The sequence below is a fragment of the Solanum dulcamara genome, chromosome 10, assembly GCF_947179165.1.
Source record: "Solanum dulcamara chromosome 10, daSolDulc1.2, whole genome shotgun sequence".
Taxonomy (NCBI): Eukaryota; Viridiplantae; Streptophyta; class Magnoliopsida; order Solanales; family Solanaceae; genus Solanum; species Solanum dulcamara.
Genome location: NC_077246.1, coordinates 56,324,441 through 56,346,955, shown reverse-complemented (window position 1 = coordinate 56,346,955; position 22,515 = coordinate 56,324,441).

Sequence of the window (22,515 nt, the reverse complement as noted above, 5' to 3'; positions counted from 1 at the left end):
TCCCTTGATCATTCAATATACCCCAACAACCAAAGACAATCTAACTTTAAACAGTTACACAACACATCCAAGTCATGTCGTCAATTTAACAAACACATAATGGTCATAAACTCAAAAGATATTCAAATCAACCGGAGTTGTTAGTACTCAATAGTATTCAATCCTTCGTATTACAAACAACAATACACTATAGTTAAATGACTCCAAAAAAAACAACAACTACCAGATCACTCCAAACATCTCCTCCTTGAAATATACATTAATAAAATGTCACGACCTAATTTCTCAAGTCATGATAGAGACTACTATGACTCACCAGTAGGCAAGCCGATCCATATCTAGAAACTATGAGTAGTCGGATGTCAGGGTAGAAGACCAACCATACAACTAAGAACAAAAATAAAATAACAAGAATATAACTGAACAGCAAAAGCTAAATGAAATATATATAAATAAAAAGATCCCTCCCTGGACCTGTAAGTCACATGTACAGAGCTACTACAAAAAGAGTACAAGACCCAAAAGTGGATCATAGAAACAGGGTTGTCTCAAAAAGCAAAACACAGGCAAAACATATATATAGAGGGAGACGGGTAAATCCAGAATGGTATATGCTCACTCTCGGCTCCGATTATGATAGAAGCTGGCTCGAATCAATGTCGATATATAGTACTCAAACCAGCATCACAAAACAAATGTAGAGTGTAGTATGAGTACCAAAACAACAGGTACCTAGTAGGTATCATAGGCTGACTGAGAAAGATAAGTAAAAGTAAGCTGAAATACGAGAAAATAATCACAACCAAAGGAGGGACAAAAAGTAAAGGTAGGTATGTAACGAGCATACCCAACACATAAAGAGAGATACACTAGCTAGATTCATCGGGCTCCGATAAACCCAACAGGTACGCTCATGCACAAGTCTAAAGGTGACAACCTGAATAGACTCCCATAAGCCCGATAGGATCAATGATACTTGAAGTAAATGAATGGATCCGATAACATTCTAATAATGCCACGAATTTATTAGACTTGAACCAAACCATCCATAAATCCTGAAGCTTTAACCCAAAGGTGAGAATAGCTAAGGACTTGAACTAAAGATTAATCAAAGGATTGGGGACCCGAACTGAGATTTTAAAGCAACCGAGGACTTGAACCAAGGTGATAGATAATCATGGACTTGAACCACATGCAAAAAGGGACTAAGGACACGAACCCTAGTAATAGATAATCGTGGAATTGAACCATAAATAGAGATAAGTAGGTCAAAATTAGGATCAGCGGTAAATCAAGCATCACGGGGAATACCCCCAAACCAAGTGCCATCAATAAATCACTCCAGCCTGAACCACATCAAACCAGAATCATCGAGAATACTTCTAGAACCAAGAACCAAGAGACATAGGATAAATAGAAGAATAGGGCATTATGGAGGTAAGGTTACAAATCTATGTTACTGCTTAGCTAAAGCTTAGACTATCAGACTCAAGTCTGCTATGTCAGTCTACTCGGTGCTAAGTTGTCCGAAATGATGCCGAAGAATTTCTAAGGCCAACGACACCAAAATCGTGCAAGTCTAAGGTAACACTAGTCTAAGCCTATACTAAGGCCAAACATGCTTTCAAATATATAAACCAAAGGAACAACACACACCTCAAGGTAGGGATAATCAATAATAATAGGAGACATGCTATAATAGTACAAAACTTTCCCCAAAATCACACCTATGATATGAATTCTAGTAATTTAGAATGCTCGGCGCCCAAACCCCTCCAAGATCATACAATTCCATATACAAGTACCTAAACATGCTCAGTCTAAAGAGAAAGAAATTGTAGCCTACCTATAGGCCGACCGCAAGCGCTCTAAGTCAAGACCTAAGCTTTCCATTTCTGAATAGCCTCGATACATTTCCACACTGTCAAAAATAGAATCACAATGTCATTATGATAGTTTAGACACCAAATTTAGAATTTTTGGAGACGGATAAATTTCAGGATCCAAAATGGAAAATGTGGGACCTACTTCTGGAATTCCAAAATTGACTCAGAAAATAGGTTCTAAATACTAGCCCCAGCTTATGTTCTAAAAAGGAACACAATTCAAACACAAAATCAGCTATAAACCACATATGTATCAATATCCCATGCCTAATCTAAAATGAAAAGGGACAACATTTTGGGACAGTGAATTAACAAGAACAAAGCTCCCACGATCAAAACAAATTTCACCACGATGCTTCTTGGGGAAAACCCCATAACTTAGCCCCAAGAATCGCTAGAAATGGAGCTAAAACTGTCACTAACTAGGACTTCAAAATCCAAATAAAACTCAATTTGAAAATGTAACCAATAGTAGCTAAAACCATGATTTTACCTCACACAAAGCCTATTCTCTTGAAGTTAGACCCTTCAATCGCCAAATTTGAGCTAGGAATGAGAGAGATATTGCCTATTAAAGTATGAAACAAAGTTGAATCGTGTAGCCTTTTAATCAAAGTGACAGGACAAGAATTGGCTTCACGAACGCGGCCTAAGTGGCCCGCGAATGTGGAGGTCAGGAAAATTGACCATTAAGAATGCGGCAGAGGTCTGCAAATGCTAAAGCAAGGGAAATAGACCTCCATAAATGCGAAGAGAAAAATTCTGGGCCTCCGCCAATGCCCCCCGATCGCAGAGAAAAAATTCTCCTGCACCAGATATCAGCTGAAATGCTAATCTTTACCAAGTTCAAATACTCCAACGGGGTCCTCAAAATTCATCAGGAATCCCAAGTGTGCAAACAAGATATGTTACCCCATCAAATTTGACTTCCAAACTCAATGGCACAGTCGAAATTTTTATACTAGGTCATTACGACTGAAAATAGGTCCCACACCCAAGTGCCAATTTGAGCTTAATTCCACAACGAGACTCAAAATTAGACCGAAAGCTTTGAGAAGCAAATGAAGGGTCGTTCTAGACCAAAAGCCATATTTTGGAACTAACCGCATTGTATGAATTTTAATTTGAGTACGTTTTCCAAGAATATTGACCAAAGTCAACCATAAGCCAAATTTCAAAGGGAAAAGTGCCAAATGGCCCCAAACTCGTGCCTATTGCCTCGATACTCATGCTGATCATACTACTAGCCTAATTTTTCCATTTTAAAGCTGATGAAAATGTCAAAATTCCATTTTGAGTTCATTTTCCTAATCTTATGACTGAAGTCAATTTTTCAAGTTATAAAAGCTCCGAAACTGGGAAATGAGCCTAAAAGCCAAAAGAATGACTAGGTGACCTAACAGTTAGTGCTAGCAAGTTATAAATGACTTGGGGTTACTATAGTAACACTCTAAATGATAAAACGAATGCTTTATTTCTAAAATGACCCGAAGGGACATAAAAAGGATGAAATTTAGACCCACGGCTTCCTATCGTCGTCCTGTGCATCCTACCTGTAGAATATAGCTAGATCATCATGAATATAACATACATGAGAGTAGGGAAATTATTCATACCTTAATTAGAGAATATGTGGTCCCTTAATCTCACATTAACCAAGTAGAAAGGTTGTCCCTCCAATCCAAAGAGAGGCTTAAGTGAATTCTAAGCTTGGTTGAAGAACAACACTTGATTCTTGATTAATTTCTCAACTATGGATTTTGGAGAGGAGAAGGCTGAAAAAATAGCAAGGAGGAGCTTCTAAAATCAGTTAGGATCAGTCTGTAATGAATTAATCTCGTTCATATCTGTTTTAAAACATTTAGACCATCTTAACATGTGCCGGTCACATGCCTAGAGAGGCCAATTTTTTCCTATGAGTAGTTTGTAGTAAAATACACATATCCTTTTACTCTAAAGTCGTATTAATGAGCGGTTTTATTTGTTGAAAACTAGACTCCAATATATTTAATTTGGTATGTAGTAGGCCTTCTAACTCCATATGTATAGGGATATACACCCGTCCCAAGTCAAACTGTACATGAGATCATATGAAATAGTCCGTCGTAACGTGACCTTCAACTTGTACTGTTGTTCCAAGATTTCCTTGGGCCTCTAACATTGGTATAACACTTATTGTGAAATACTATAAGTAATATTCAATATGATCACTCCATTTCAAATATTATTCTCCTGACAACTCCTCAACCAACACAACTCATCAACCAACTATGTAAGGTGAAAAATACAATTGTTGGCGCATACGTCTTTAGCTTAGAGAGTTAGTCACCTTAAAATATACGAAGTGTTATATATGTGGTGACTATCGAGTTGACCAATGATGCCTACCGGTAAGTATTATTTGTATTGATACTACTCTTGCTATGCCACTTGGCATAGTCTGGTTAAAGGGTTTGTGATGTTTCATAGGCGAGGACGAAGAGGATTCTCCAACAGCTTCTATTTTTCTTCCTATTGGGGGAAATTGTGTCATTATTTTATTTATACACTGTATCTTTAGAAGCCCTTGTACCAGTTTAGACTAGTATCCTTATGAGTGTTAAAATATTTTTTGTAATAAACTTTCAAGTTTTAATATTAAATAAATACGGAGTCTTCGTTCCCTTTTAGGCTGTTATTTTGGTATTTCATTAAACTTCCACATGTTATCCATTATAGGGATTAAGGGTTCTCCTACTTAGATGTTAAAATAGGTGCTCACACGGTCTAGTGGATTGGGTCATGACATTCATGTATAACAATCCTTTCATTACTAATCACAGCATAACAACCCATTCATTATTAGTCACTGCATAAGCAATACATGCATTACTATTTGCATAACTAGTATGTGGAAACCAAACGACAAGTTTTAACAAATTCACAGGGAGAAAGTCAAATACTATATAATCTAAATCGTGGGCTCTGAACATATTATGATCGTACAATATATTGTAAACTAAGTACTTTTAAAAAGTTGGTGTTAATATATATAAAAGGGCAAATTTGTTTTCCTAAAAGGCCTAAAGACTCAAGGCAGAAGCCGACATACAAGTTTAGCATAACCCAGTAGCTTTAGTTCAAGCCATCAAACTGTAAAAAATGATTCACCAATTATGTGCTAAAATAAGTTCAGAACCTAGTATCCCTATACTAGAATATAAAATTCATATTATAAATGGAGGGATAAATAATTCTGCGACTAACTAATAATTTTAATCACACATAAAATTTTATCATGAAATTTTTATCCCTTATCTCTCGTACAAAAAGACCCATAAAATTCAAATCATGACATGCAACTTCCTAGATTTGGATGAGTAAATCAAAGGCACACCACACCACCACCACACTACATCAAAAGAGACATTTAGTGACACTAAAGTTTTCTTTTACTGACAATATTTATTGAGTTAATGTCATTTTATGAAAAGTCACTTTTAACGACATTTATATATAGTGCTAGTTAGACATACTCATATAATATAGCAATAATTATATTATTGCCACAAAATAATTGGCGCAAAATCCTTTATTCGGTTTACTGCCACCAAGATGTTTGGAAAGTGTTAAATTTACATCGACCTTACCTCTACCTTTATGGAATAGAGAAATTATTTTCGATAAAATCTAGTCACAATACACCGTCAAAATTAAAATAAGATTTCGCACATACCTGATCAATTTTTATACCTAATTCTCACTTTAAAGAAGGTGGAATTGATAATCTTGTTGTTACTTAATGGTGCAAATATATTCTTTTGGCGGACGAAAATGAAAAAAAAATAATTTTATTAAAATAAAAGTCGCATAAGAGTGGGTGTATTTGATCCTTATCGTTAAGTTAAGGGGTTTATTATATTTTTTTTCATGAAATTAAAGGGTATATATCTAATCCTTCCCACACATGAATTTATTTGTCCTTTCTAATTCAACGATTAGTTTGAATTTATTTCTTAATTATAAAAATTATTTTTAACTCATTTTCTTTTTAAATCTACCATAAATGTGCTTGAAAAAAAATCTATGCAAATACAAAGAATAAATTGTAAATTTAGGACTTAACTTGCCTTTTGGATGAGGTGGACACCACATAGCATCCCGTTTTACCACCCTAATAGCTACAATTTGAAAATTATTCATTAATTTTTATTTTTAAAAAAAAAAAAAAATCTTGTTTTTCTTGTTTTCTTTTTACTTCTCACATTTTCACACTAAAAACAAAAGAAAACAAGAAAGTAAAAACAAAAAAATTTAGATAATGATAAGCTAATACTTCGTGGGGAAGAGATTTGTAATTCCTTTGTATCTAGAAGGCCTTCTTCAATATCATTACCTTTCTTCATGGGTTTAAATTTTGTCTTTCTCTTGATTAGTATTATATTTGTGCTCGCATCAATAAGTGACAAACATATCCCCTCAATTTTACAATTCCGAGCAAATATATTCCTTATTGAAAATGTGATGCATGTATATATACCTTCTTATTTAACAATTGGTGCATATATACCTTCGGAAAAAATGTGGTGCATGTATATATACCTTCATATTTAACAATTGGTGCATATATACCTTCGCGATCAACTGTGTAGAATGTACGCATATGAGCAATTGAAATTTATAATTACCCTTAAATTAAATTTTCCATTAAGCCGTTGTACAACACTAAGGAGGCGAGAATGAGATACCCTAATAATAAGGAAGATTGAAAATAGGGTTATAAGAATCCGAAAGGAGCTGAAGGCCAAGTAATGGGTCATAGGACTCGACTTACTCACGTACGCCACCGACTTGGACGTCTTACATAATTAAGCTACTTGAGTACACATCGTGCTTAAGTACCAAGGAATATATAGGCTCTTAAAGTAAGACGATATTACGAACCCAAGAAAATAAATCAAGTAGGTGACAAGTAGGTGACGCACCTACTTGGACTAAGTAGGTGACTCACCTGCTTGGGGTGGACGCCCCCCCCCCCACCTGCCATGTGGCGGCTTGGGATTGGTTGCATGAGATGACATGGCTGCCTAAGGGCTTGACACGTGTCACCCTTAGGGTCTGCCATGTGTCACCCTCTAAGGAAGGTTATATATTAGTCATCTTATGACTAAGGGTCTTATTTTCAGCATCTTTACACTTAGAAAAATTGGAGAAAAACTTAGAGAACATGGAGAGAGAGCTACAGATTTGGTCAAGCAAGGAAGCCCTCCGATTTTGTTCTGTGAACTAATTATTCAAGGTATCCCACGGCTACATGGAAGTGTTTAATAGCGTAAAATCTCATTTTGGGGCAGCAAGGAAGAGATACAAACAGTCCGTTAATTTTCAGCGTGTTAAGAGAACTTCCGAGACAAGTGTTAGCAAGTTTTAGCAAGGTATGGCTTGGTTCTCTTATCCCAAGTTTTGGTAAGGTTTTGGAAATTATATGAAGGTGTTAATAATGTAAATATTCTGTTTGGAGCAGCATCAAAAGGGTAACAAGCAGCCACGACGTTTCAGCCGCGCTGGAAGAACTTCCGAGGTGAATTTTGCCAAGCTTTGGCCAATTTCGGATAAGGTAAGGATTTTCCTTTCAATTTGGAGTTTATGGTATGGTTATGGAGTGTATTACACATCTTATACGTTGCTGGAACTATAAAAATTGCACAAGGATGCTTGACGTTGTAAACAAACTAAACTAAGGTCATCATAGTTAAATCGAATGTCGAGTAGGGCATTGTGGCTGTTGTGTTGGGCTTGAAGGTTCTTTTATTGTATGTTGCAGGGCTGTAAAACATTCCAAAAGGTGTGTGGGATCTTCTGGTTGCAGCCACACGACCCTCCGTTCCGTACGATTAAAGATTTTATGAAATAGCGACTAAAACCCCTAGTTTGGTCTCGTAATTTTAAACGAGTTGTTGGAAGATTGTATTGCATAATGTTGCCATATTTTAATTACATATGATCTTCTGATTGTTTTTGTTGGTTGGCTTCTAAGTTTTGGGGATTAAATTGAAAGTTCGGATAGGGGAAGTTATAGAGGAGATGCTGCCCGATTTCCACTAACTCAACTAACTAAAAGACTAGATGAGACCAGTCGAGCAAGATGGTTAAGGAATTGATTCCTGTGGGTGCTTGGTTGTATATTTAGAAGCTGGAAAGTTAAAGTTTATTAATATTAGTGTTACCTTCTTGTTAAATAGGTTCAGAGGACAACGCGACAAGCCGGATTAAAAGCAATCAATAAGAGGTATGTGAAACTACCTTCTTTCTCTTGGCAAGTTTTTGGCATAAGTATGTAAACCTTATCACTTTATTTCTTTTGGAATGTCTTAGCTATAAGTGGAATGTAATATGTGCTCTGAGGATAATTCCATTCATAAAGATTTGAGAATTATTCATGCCTCTGACCTATTTCCTGATGTTAGAACTCCTACAATAAGTGAGATATTGCCTCTCAAGTCTTCAGTATGAAGGGAAGTAGTAAGTATGTAAGGCCTATCTCTCCCTTGGTTTGGCATGTTTCAAATATATGTAAAGCCCATCCCTTTTCTTTTTAGCATGTCCTAGATATAGGTTACGAATGATGTGTATATGAAGCTTGGGGTAACTCTATTCATAAGCTTCGAGCGCGACTCATGACTCTTATCCATGTCTGAATGCTAAAACTCTAAAGGCGGTCGAGCCACTACTCTCGAGTCTTTTATGTGTTGAATAGTAAGTGGAGATATAAGCTCTTATTCCTAAGGACCCTACAATAACAAATGTCCTCGGTTCCATAAGTTGTTAGGCACTTCCTTGATATATGTTTCTGGTTCACTTGTAGCTGTTAAGACTCTTAAAGGAGTTAAGCTTCTATTCCTCAAGTCTTCTATACGATTGAATAGTGATTGGTACGAAAAAGCTCCTCTGTTTAAAAGGCTCTGAGATAGCCAATACTCGAACTTCTTAAGCTGGTTCATACTATAGTACCGTATGACTATGAAGTTGAGGCTCTAGTTGACATAGTCACTAATGACATCTAGAGGGTACTGAAGATGATTCCTACTGTAGTTTCCAAGTGACTATTCATTTGACCATTTCGTTGAGCCTTAAATGATGAAATCATTTGCATATGGTTATTCACTACTCCACTTGCGCATGCTACTAATACATTATTCACTACATCCCATAAAGGGCCGGGTATGATAAATGATGAAATGCTTATTCACCTTGTCATATTAAGGGCCGGGCATGATAAATGATGAAATGCTTATTCACCATATCCCATAAAGGGTCGGACATGATAAATGATGAAATGTTTATTCACCGCATCCCATGAAGGGCCGGGCATGATAAATGATGAAATGTTTATTCACTGCATCCCATGAAGGGCCGGGCTTGATAAATGATGAAATGCTTATTCACTAAATCCCATAAAGGGCCGGGCATGATAAATGATGAAATGGTTATTTACTGCATCCCATGAAGGGTCAGACATGATAAATGATGAAATGCTTATTTACCGCATCTCATGAAGGGCCGGGCATGATATATGATGAAATGATTATTCACCACATCCCATAAAGGGCCAGGCATGATACACAATGAAATGACAGCTTCACCAAGTCCCTCACTGAAGGGCCAGATACAGTATATAGGTATGCATACGAAAACATAGTGATACATTTGTAACCTAAGTCCCACAGCGGGCCGGGTACGGTATATGAGGAAGATGTACATACCCTCATTGCACACAGTGTAGGTATAGTGATTCGTTAATTGTTACATTTATTTCCTGCATCCCTATTTTAGTTGAAAGCTCATTTATGCTATGTTATGCTTTATATACTCAATACATGTATCGTACTGACACACCTTTCTTTGGGGGGATGCGTTTCAGGCCCGCAGGTACAGACGCATGTTTTGGGGATCCGCCAGCTTAGGCTTCCACTCAGCAAGTTTGGGAGAAGCTCCATTGAATCGGACCCGAGCTTTTGGGTACTAGACCTTCTATGTATATATTTGTATATTCAGGGGTACAGCGGGGAACCAATCCCACCATATGTTGTTATTAATACTCTTAGAGGTCTGTAGACATGTGTATGTAGGTTGATTGTACGTTTGTTTCAGTTGTGCTCATATGGCATACTGTAAATATTTTTGTGTTATGGTAGCCTTATCGGCTTGTGTGCCCTTTCATATTATGATACAGGTGAAAGAGGCTATAGGTAGATGAAAAACATTTTTGACCCATTGGGGTTTTTGTGTATAGTATCACATCGCACCCTGTTCAACTTAAGTATAGCTTATAGATGCGCATAAGAGAGTCCAGGTTGGACCCCAGTCACCGCCTATGGGGTTGGATCGTGATAAAAGTGGTATCAGACCAGTTCGTCCTTGGAATTTCTACAGACCATGTATAGTAGAGTCTTGTTTATCAGTGTGTTGTGCACCACATCTATAAACAGGATGCTACATGACATTTATGATGTTACTTTCTTTCATATCTAACATCGTGCGATAGAGCCGAGTCCTAGGGAATGAAATTCCTCATACTAACCGGTGATTTCAGTAGAAGGACAACATTGACAGGAGAAAGTAACTGATGATATTGGAAGTTACAGAGCATGCAGGTAAGCAAAGGCATGTAGGAGATATGTCAGGTAAGGTGTGGAAATACGATTGACATGTAAAGTTGAAAAGTAAAAGGAAAAGTAAATAGGAAAGTGCAACAGGTGCAGTTCAAGTGGACATACGAGGTAAGTCCATTTTCACACTATTGATATTGGGCACCCTATACAGATGCGATATGATATGATATGATATGAATATATATGTTGGCCCTATGAGGCACTGTTGGTATTTTCTGCATGCAGGTTTTGATATAGTAAGAAGTATAGAGGAAACTCTGCCAAAATTTTTTAAGAAATAAAAAGAGAATGAGCTACATGGTTGTAACATGTCGTGAAAGGTTGTGTCCACCATAATGATAAGATTTGACTAAACTGCGAGTATGGATGACCTCGAGGAATGAGTTAATTTTTGACTGGATGGCAATAGTAACTAAGAGGACGATATTGGTATGGCAAAATGAAGTTTGAAAAGACTTGTGATTCTAAGAAGATGATTTAGAGATGACACCTAGATCTATATAGAACAACATATTAAAGCACCGACTGAGTTGATACACTGGGATAAATGGTGACGAGTTAATTACTGATTGGTATGAATGGAATGTGGCTTTAAATGCACTGCTACATTAAGGATATTACTCGAGTACCAGTGTTCAGACTGGAGTTGGTACTGTATATTGAGGATTCTAAGTACCTCATGATTCTATTAAGGTTTCGTACATGGGTAACCTAAAGTATATGTGATGTAAAGGAAGATATGGAAATAGCGCATTATACTAAATAGGTTAGAAAGGACTCATATGCATTTGGAAAGTTAGAAATAAACAGACAATGACATGGATACACCCTAAAGGAGGAAGTGGATAAGAGAATTACAAAGTACAAGCGTAAGATAAAATCAACTGACGCTATCATATGTAAATGGGAACTCTTAAACTTCAAACGAGATCCTATAAGGGATGGATGCGATCATACCATCACTAATGCACCCAAACCCATCAGAACTCTAAAGTTATGTGTGCTTGGGCGAGAGTAGTACTAAGATAGGTGACCCCTCCGGGAAATAAAAGAGGAAATGAAACACAAGTAATCCTAACCTTTGGAACTCTGATATTGATTGCTTGATGAAAGTATATGTTATGGAAACAGGATAGAGGAACTCTCCATATAGTCGGTATAAGATCTGGAGGAAGGTTTTGGCTCACATTCGAGGATGAATGTCCTAAAGGGGGGAATGATGTTACACCTCGTACTTTGGTACCTTGGAACACTTCTCAAGCTTCTTATGTTTCTGGGGAGGCTCTTAAGTTTCTTAGAAGTCGTCATGTGAGTCAGCTAATCTATAACTCTATCAAATAACACTAAGGAGGCGAGAATGAGATACCCTAATAATAAGGAAGATTGAAAATAGGGTTATAAGAATCCGAAAGGAGCTGAAGGCCAAGTAATGGGTCATAGGACTCGACTTACTCACGTACACCACCGACTTGGACGTCTTACATAATTAAGCTACTTGAGTACACATCGTGCTTAAGTACCAAGGAATATATAGGCTCTTAAAGTAAGACGATATTACGAATCCATGAAAATAAATCAAGTAGGTGACAAGTAGGTGACGCACCTACTTGGACTAAGTAGGTGACTCACCTGCTTGGGGTGGACGCCCCCCCCCACCTGCTATGTGGCGGCTTGGGATTGGTTGCATGAGATGACATGGCTGCCTAAGGGCTTGACACGTGTCACCCTTAGGGTCTGCCATATGTCACCCTCTAAGGAAGGTTATATATTAGTCATCTTATGACTAAGGGTCTTATTTTCAGCATCTTTACACTTGGAAAAATTGGAGAAAAACTTAGAGAACATGGAGAGAGAGCTACGGATTTGGTCAAGCAAGGAAGCCCTCCGATTTTATTCTGTGAACTAATTATTCAAGGTATCCCACGGCTACATGGCAGTGTTTAATAGCGTAAAATCTCATTTTGGGGCAGCAAGGAAGAGATACAAACAGTCCGTTAATTTTCAGTGTTAAGAGAACTTCTGTGTCATGCCCCGAGAGGGTACCCTAGGCGTGGCCAGCACTCGAAGGCCATTTCTGACCCCGAGCGAATCACCTGGTCAGTCACACATTCATTCAATCACCTTCTCCTAGCGGAAAACTCAATTAATAAAATACTATTTATAAATTAGAGCCGAAGGCCAAACAACCATCAACTCGACAAGAAATTTTAAAAGGGGCTACTCAAAAGAACAATCCAACATTTCTACATTCCGGTCTATGAAGCCTCTATCTACAATTTGGAAGGTGCCCATGACAAGCCCATGGCTACCAACAATCAAAATAAAACAAGTGACATCAGAACTATACAAGAAGAGCTCAATATCCTCCGGAACTAAGAGGACTCACCGCTAGCTGGGAGGGGGTGGGGATCTTCAACGGAGCGCCAGTTGATGATCTCTGGTACCAGTCTCTGCATCATAAAAAGATGCAGGCCAAATGGCGTTAGCACGTGGAATGTACTGGTATGTAAAATGGCCAAATGGAAGGACATAAAGGAAACATCAATTCTATCAGAACTCAACTCAAGGGAAATAGCAACTCAATCAAGTGTCCTAGATCTAAACAAGAATACGGTTTAGACGGGACCAATCACATACCATTCAACACAATCCAACTTAGAGTACTATTAAGACTTATGTGGGAGTTTCTCTTATCCGACAACCGTCACTTATGAGCCAGTGACAGTACAATAAGCCGACGTTATTGCCGCGTCCGTTCATATTTTGCCAGGGCATGAACGAGTCAACCAATCATAGATCCAATCCAACCAAGTCCTATAATGTCAAGACAAACATTTGGGGAAACATCCGACTTTAACGATTCAATCCCCTCCTACGTTTGGCGACGTAGTTATTGGGTTCATGTATGGACCTTACTCTTACCCAATTCGGTGCTCGATACTCCTCCCAAGACTCAATGCTCATAAAACTCCATCCAATCGACTCAATCAAATCATATCGACAAGTCTCATTTAAACCTTGTCAACTCATCCACTCTAGCTCAATCAATCATCTCTAAATTACATCTTTCAAGAGAAATTTAAAGGCACGTTTATAGCAACATGTAAACATAACCAACCATTTCCTCTATCCATTTAATCAATCTTTGAATCTCATCACAATTCCAAGGCTTTAAATCTACAATTCAAGATAAGCATCATTTTTAAGAAAATAGCATCCTATATCATAATCCACATAGCTAAGAAAATCAATAAAACATATTTACCAACTCATCTTCATCAACTCATACTCACACAAAGATTCTTTTGGAAGTTCTTGACTAAACCTCATAAACATAGCAAAAATTACTCTAATAGACAACAAAACTCATTTGAACACAACCCTAGCAAGAAACTCTATTTCTAAGGGCATTTATCCTCAAGAAAGGTATAGGGCACATGAGTGGACTCAACCCATGTTTTAGATAACCTTACATACCTTAGTGAAGACTTGAAGAAAACCTTGGCGTTGGGTCTTCAATGGAAAGCATTGAAGTCTTGAAGCTCTTGGAACTCTTCTTATTGGAAATAAAGAAGAAGAAGAAGAAGAGAGAGAGAGAGATTTCTAGGGCTTTTCTAGAGAGAGAGTGGGGGCTGAAAATATATCCCCAAATTGGCCAAGGATGATACATATATAATTTGGGATAATTCCCAAATTGCCCCTTCTCAAAAGTTTTGAAAATAGGCTAAATATGCACCTGGCGCGATAGTGGCGCATCACGCCATTGCAGCGCCAGGCCGATTACGCCTAAAACCTGCACACCTCATAGAGGCGCACCGCACCAGAGACCAAAATACTGAGGTATGTTTCTGGCGTGATAGTTGCGCGTCGCGCCCTTATAGCGCCAAGGCCATTGTTCCTGGGTTCTGGAAATTAGGCTTGCAAAACCCTGCATAACTTTTAGTGGCGCATCGCGCCAAGGAACAAACTACTGAGGCATGTTCCTGGCACGATAGTGGCGCGTCGCGCCCTTACATCGCCAAGGCCCTTTCCCCAACAGTTGCAACCCAGGCCCAAAATGAAATTCTTAGTGGCATTGGAAAGAATACTCGACGAACTTTAATTTGGTAGGTCGTGGGCCATCCAGATTGTCGTCTTTCAAAAGATAGGGTCGTTAGAAGTCGACCCCTTATATGAACTCATCCCAAGACTTAGCCATGACGAATCTCTTGGATTTAATTCAGTCCTAGGCACCCCTTGTGACCCCACATCGCCTCCAACATCCTTACATTTCTCGGGGACTCATCCTAGCTCATGCATATACCCCCCAATACTCTATTTCGACCCTACCCGTATACAAGAAGGGTCTAAATCTTAGAAATATTTTGAGGGGTGTTACATTCCGAGACAAGTGTTAGAAAGTTTTAGCAAGGTATGGCTTGGTTCTATTCTCCCACATTTTGGTAAGGTTTTGGATCAGCATCAAAAGGGTAACAAGCATCCACGATGTTTCAGCCGCGCTGGAAGAACTTTCGAGGCAAATTTTGGCAAGCTTTGGCCAATTTCGGGGAAGGTAAGGTTTTTCTTTTACTTTGGAGTTTATGGTGTTGTTATGGATTGTATTACACATCTTATACGTGACTGGAACTACAAAAATTACACAAGGATGCTTGACGTTGGAAACAAACTAAACTAAGGCCGTTATAGTTTAATCGAATGTCTAGTAGGGTGTTATGGCTGTTGTGCTGGGCTTGCAGGTGCTTTTTTTTATGTTGCAGGTATGGAACACGTTCCAAAATTTGTGTGGTAGCTTCTGGTTGCATCCACACGACCCTCCATTCTGTACGATTAAAGATTTTACGAAATAGCGACTAAAAACCCTATTTTAGTCTCATAATTTTAAGCGAGTCGTTGGAATCTTGTATTGCATAATGTTGCCATATTTTTATTGCATATGAGCTGCTAATTGTTTTTGTTGGGTGGCTGCTAAGTTTTGGGGATTAGATTGAAAGTTCGGATAGGGGAATTTATAGAGGAAATGCTGCCCGATTTCCACTAACACCTTAACTAACTAAAAGACTAGTCGAGACCAGTTGAGCACGGCGGATAAGGAATTGATTCCTGTGGGTACTTGTTTGTGGATTTAGAAGATAGAAAGTTAAAGGTTATTAATATTAGTTTTACCTTCTTGGTAAATAGGTTTAAAGAACGATGCGACAAGCCGGGTTAAAAGCAATCGATAAGAGGTATGTGAAGCTACCTTCTTTCTCTTGGCATGCTTTTGGCATAAGTATGTAAACCTTATCGCTTTATTTCTTTTGATATGTATTAGCTATAAGTGGAATGTAATATGTGCTCTGAGGATAATTCCATTCATAAAGCTTTGAGAATGATTCATGCCTCTGACCTATTTCCTGATGTTAGAACTCCTACAATAAGTGAGATATTGCCTCTCAAGTCTTCAGTATGAAGGGAAATAGTAAGTATGTAAGGCCTATCTCTTCCTTGGTTTGGCATGTTTCAAATATATGTAAAGCCCATCTCTTTTCTTTTTGGCATGTCCTAGATATAGGTTACAAACGACGTGTATATGAAGCTTGGGGTAACTCTATTCATAAGCTTCGAGTGCAACTCATGAATCTTATCCATGTATGAATGCTAAAACTCTAAAGGCGGTCTTGTAACTACTCTCGAGTCTTTTATATGTTGAATAGTAAGTGGAGATATAAACTCTTATTCCTAAGGAACCTACAATAACAAATGTCCTCAGTTCCATAAGCTAATAGGCCCTTCCTTGATACATGTTTCTAGTTCACTTGTAGCTGTTAAGACTCTTATAAGAGTTAAGCTCCTATTCCTCAAGTCTTCTATATGATTGAATAGTGATTGGTACGAAAAAGCTCCTCTGTTTAAAAGGCTCTGAGATAGCCAATACTTGAACTTCTATAAGTTGGTTCATACTATAGTAATGTATTACTATGAAGTTGAGGCTCTAGTTGACATAGTCCCTAATGGCATCTAGAGGGTACTGGAGATGATTCCTACCCTAGTTTCCAAGTGACAATTTATTTGACCATTTTGTTGAGCCTTAAATGATGAATTCATTTGCATATGGTTATTCACTACTCTGCTTGCGCATGCTACTAATACATTATTCACCGTGTCCTATGATAGGTCGGACATGATAAATGATGAAATGCTTATTCACCGTGTTTCATAAAAGGCGGGCATGATAAATGATGAAATACTTATTCACCATATACCATGAAGGACCAAGCATGATAAATAATGAAATTCTTATTCACCGCATCCTATGAAGGGTCGGGCGTGATAAATGATGAAAACCTTATTCACCGTATCCCATGAAGGGCCGGGCATGATAAATGATGAAATGCTTATTCACCGCGTCCTATGAAGGGCCGGGCATGATAAATGATGAAATACTTATTTATCGCATCCCATAAAGGGCCGTACATGATAAATGATGAAATGATTATTCACCGTATCCCATGAAGGGTCGGGCATGATACACAATGAAATGACATCTTTACCGAGTCCCTCACTGAAGGGCCGGATACAATATATAGGTATACATATGAAAACATAGTGATATATTTATAACCCTGAGTCCTACAGTGGGTTGGGTACGGTATGTAAGGAAGATATACATGCCCTTATTTCACATAGTGCAGGTATAGTAATTCGTTAACTGTTATATTTATTGCCTGCATCCCTATTTCAGTTGAAAGTTCGTTTATGTTTTTTTATGCTTTATATACTCAGTACATGTATTGTACTGACCCCCCTTTCTTTGGGGGGCTGTGTTTCATGCCCACAGGTATAGACACACATTTTAGAGATCAACTTGAGGTCGGGTTAGCATCAGTTGAGAGTTCGGGAATCTGATATCCTAAAGACAACTTTCAGGACTCGTTGTGGGCATTATAAATCTGTGGTCATATCTTTTGGTTTAACTAATGCACCAGTTGCTTTTATGGAGTTGATGAACGGGGTATTTCGGCCTTTTTGGACTCTTTTATGATTGTATTTATCGGTTATATTTTTTTACTCCAAGAATGAGGCCAACTGTATCAGTTACTTGAGGTTCATAGTATAGATATTGAGAGAGGAGAAATTGTATGCAAAATTCTCCAAATGTGAGTTTTGGCTCAAGTCTGAGGCATTCTTAGGTCATGTGGTGACCAAGAATGGGATTATGGTCGATACGACAAAGGTTGCTGCAGTTTATGATTAGGTTAGGCCTAGTTTGGTTATAGACATTCAGAGTCTTATTGCATTAGTGGGCTATTATTGTTGGTTAGTTCAAAGTTTCTCCTCCATCATCGCTCTATTGACAAGGTTGACTCAAAAGACAGTGGTATTTTAGTGGACCGATGAGTGTGAGCCAAGATTTCAAAAGCTCAAGGAGTTATTGACTTTGGCACCTATTCTAGCCTTACCCAAGGAGTGTGTGACTTTTCTTGTATTCTATGATGCTTTGGGTGTCAGTTTGGTGGTGTATTGATGTAGAAATAGAGAGCTCCAACCTATGCTTCTCGACAGCTAAAGGTATATGAGAAGAAATACCCTACTCATGATTTGGAGTTAGAGACGATGGTTTTTGTTTTGAATTTTTGGAGACATTATCTCTATGGTATGTATTGCGAGGTCTTTACCAATCAACATAGCCTTAAGTATGTCTTTTCTCAGACGAATTTTAATATGAAGAAGCATAGGTGGTAAGAGATATTGAAAGACTATAAAATCACCATTTTTTATCATTTGGGCAAGGCTAATATGGTAGAAGATTCCTTGAGTCAAAAAGCACCTAGTATGGATAGTTTAGCCTTTCTTAAGGTGGAGGAGAGGCCTTTGACTTTGAAGTTTTAGTCATTGGCTAGACAGTTGGTCTGATATGATCTCTCTACACCTCATAACATTTTCTCCTTCATGGAGGCTAGGTCTACCTTGACAGATCATATTCGTGCCCATTAGTTTGATGATGACAAGTTGAGAATGCTTCGGGACAAAGTGTTGAGAGGTGAAGCTAAAATATCTTCCCTTGATCTTGAGGGAGTTTTGAGGATTAGCAGTCAGATTTGTGTCCCCAAGGTTGGTGATTGAATGCGTATGACATTTGAAGAGGTTAATTGTTCAAAGTATTCTATTCGCCCGGGAGTGGCAAAAATGTTCCATGACTTGAAACAACACTATTGTTGGTGTGGCATGACGAGAGACATTGTTATTTTTTGGTTAAGTGTTTAAATTGCCAACAAGTGAAGTATACGCATCAAAAATTGGGTGGTTCTATGCAAAAGATGTCCATTCTCAAGTGAAAGTGGGAGCACATTAGTACTAATTTTGTGACTGGGTTACCCTTCACCTTGAGTAAGCATGATTCAGTTTGGTTGATTGTGGATCAGTTCACCAAATCAGCTCATTTCATTCCACTAAATACTAGTTATAATGCAGAGCAGTGGCTGCGATCTACATCTATGAGATTGTTAAGTTGCATGGAGTGCCCATTTCTATTGTGTCTGATATAGGTACACAATTTACCTCTCATTTTTAGATTTCTATGTAGGATAAGATGGGTACCGAGATTGATTTGAGCACCACTTTTCATCCTCAATCCGATGATCAGTCAGAGCAGACTATTTAGGTACTTGACGACATGCTACAAACTTGTGTCATGGATGTCGATGGTCATTAGGGTCGGCACCTTCCTCTTGTGAAGTTTGCATATAATAATAGTTACCATTCCAATATTCATATGACACCGTTCGAGGCCTTGTATAGGAGAAGGTGTATATCTCTCGTGGGTTGGTTTGATTCTTTTGAAGTACGACCTTGGGGTACCAATTTGTTGAGAGATTCCATGGATAGGGTAAAGTTGATTCAGCAGTGCCTTGTGACTTCCCAGAGTAGGCAGAAGAGTTATGTAGATAGGCGTATTTATGATGTGTATTATATCATTGGTGCTCAAGTATTGCTTAAGGTGTCACCCACTAAGAGGGTTACACCTTAATGGTTTTGGGAGTAAAGAGAATCTCAATACGAGGTTAATTGGCCCTTTTGAGGTTTTGGAGAAGTAAGGGGAGGTGGACTATAAATTGACCTTGCCTCCAGACCTTTCCACCCTGTGTTTCATGTATCGATGCTTAAGAGATACTAGCATGATGATTCTCATGTGATTCAGTGGGACTTAGTTTCTTTGGATCAAGACTTTTCATTTGATGAGGAGCCTATTACTATCCTGGATAGACTAACTAGACAGTTCAGATCAAAGTATATTGATTCAGTAAAGGTGCAAGGGAGGCACCGGCCTTTTGAAGAGGCTACATAGATGGTAGATTCCGATATGCATCGTAGTTACCTTTATCTTTTCTCTCCTACAAGTACTATACTTTACTTTTTGTTCAAGGAGGAACATGTGTTTTAGTGGTGGATGAGGTAATATCCTAATTCTTTAAGAAATTATTTTTCATGTGAAATTACTATTTTGCCCTTCTACTTACCGTTTTCATAATTATTATTTTTGCGGATGATTGGTGCGGTTCCCAATGCGATCAGGTGTGATTTTAGTTATTTGGGACCTTGGATGGAGTTTTTATTGAGATAGTTGACTTTGATAATATTTTGAAATTTGAGTGTCGAATGGGAATTCCACTCAGTTTTGTTATGTCAAAAATGTTGAGTTTGGTCTAGTTTAGTGTTGACTTGGAGCCCCCGACCTTAGAATCCATTTTAGGCATTTAGACTAAAAGTTGAGTTTTAGTCCTAAAAGGGGTCCGGGAGAGTATTTTCGTCATAATGATCTTTCTTTTAAAATACGACAACTCCATTGAGTCCGGAATATCAATTTTAGTGGGAAAGCATATCCAATTTATTTTTATCGTACCCCGAATGATTTTTGAGGGTCCAATCGGAGATATATTTTGGACTTGGCTGTGTTGATGGGAACTGGTTTCTCGTGCAACTCATTTCCTTCTTTGCGATTGCGGTGGTCAGTCCTGCGTTCGTGAAGAGTTGCCCAAGTGATCCTCATGATCATGACTAATGGCCACATGATCGTGGATATTGTCTGATCAGTGCTTCACATTCGTAACCCCTCTCTCTGCGTTTGCGATGTACTTCACCAGTGTCTTCCGTAATCACGGTGTTAGTGGCCCGTGATTCAGATGAGTTATTCTAAGCGCCTGAACAGTGATTTCAGGAAATAGGCCATTTTTTCTAATTCCACCATTTTCAAAATTTTGGAGCTTGTGGGAGACGATTTTTGCCAAGGTGTTTTGGGGAAATTCGTTTGGGTAAGTTCATCTTCCACTTCTAAATCATATTCTAGTAGTTTTATCTTCCAAAATCATTTTAAAATAAAGATTTCAATGTGAGTTTTGAGGGTTTTCTCTCAAGTTTCAAAGTCAAGGATTTTGTGATTTTTAATCTGTTTCTTGATCAATTTTAATGGGTTTTTAAATAATGAACTCCCCTTGATATGTACAATATGAATTTCAAATAAAATTCTAGTTTTATCCTTTTCATTTTCGAGGTGATTTTTGAACAATTTTGGCCCCAATTCTAAAACCTTGCCATATGGGTATCGTTGGACTCCTTTTGATGAACTCTTTCCATTCTTGATAGTTTGGTGTAGTTTTGGAGTTGGTGTTTGTGAGTAAAGCTTCAGTTAGAGTGTTCAGTTGAAATTTCGGCCTTCGAGGTAGGTTTAGCTATCCTTTTTTTAGAATGGGATTGGGTAATTGATCATTCATATGGTATAAACGTTAGGATGGGGTTGTAATGTGAATTAGGACTGTTGATTATAATGTGATGCCCGTGGAGGCAAGATTATATTGTGTTCGCCTGTGTGGGGGCTTATTTGTTCGGTTTAACCCGTATGGAGGCCTTTTTCTATTCTATTAGCTTTGAGAGCATGTAATTCATGATTTACTTGTTAGAGAGGCTTGTAACACTATTGGACTTATAATTCCCACCTAAAGAGTTGTGTTGAGGGTTTAGATCAAACTTGAGTAATGGAATGCTTTCAAAAAGGGTGTACACTTATTTCAATATATTCCTTTCCCATTACTATCTATTGAGGGTGCATATCATATTTAGGTTGAGTTTTGAGAACTTTTAACTTTATATTACATGTTTAGTTGAATATTGCCTCCATGCCATATGTGTGTGATGCATTCATCCTCATTCATTATATCATTGATCTTGGGAAGTTGAGAAATGTGGAAATTCTTTTCAAGAAAGAAAATGAGACATCTTTTTAAATCCTTGACCACGAGCTAGGTGGCAAGTTGATGAGATCTTGAGATTGTGATTTGGTATAAGTACTTCAAGGTCCCCATGGGTCCTTGTCTAGAAAAATTAGCTCGATAGATGTATACGACAGGTTGTGCGACAACCATGATTCCTCTGTACCACCACATCATTGCATAATCTCATTGCATTGCATTGCTCTTTGAATTATTTGACTTATCTGATCTTATATGATTTGAATTGTCCCTATATGTTGACTTTACTCATGCCGTTCTATATTAATTAGAGGTACTGATGCCAGAGAAGGATTGCGTTCCTTAGTTTATTTCATAAGTTTGGTTAATTTCGTATACATAGTCGGTCAAACCTACTGAGTACAAGCGGATTGTACTCACCCCTACTTCTCTATACCTTTTGATGCAGATCCTATTCAGGGTATTTCATGTGGCAGTTGATTTCCTTTAGCGGATAGTGTCTTATTGGATTAGTTGTGAGATCATGTGATCCAGATCACCATTAGCTCCATCTTTTGCTTTTAGTCCTTATTATTGTTCGTAGACTTATGATGTATATCATATCCGATTGTTGTACTAAATGTTCTTTATACTTATGACACCTGATTTTGATATATTTTCTTTGGTATACTTGTTTTGTTTTCATTAGTGGCCTAACTTCCCCTTTTGAGAGTCTCATTATTGATTTATTGTTAGGCTTACACATGAGGTTGTGTT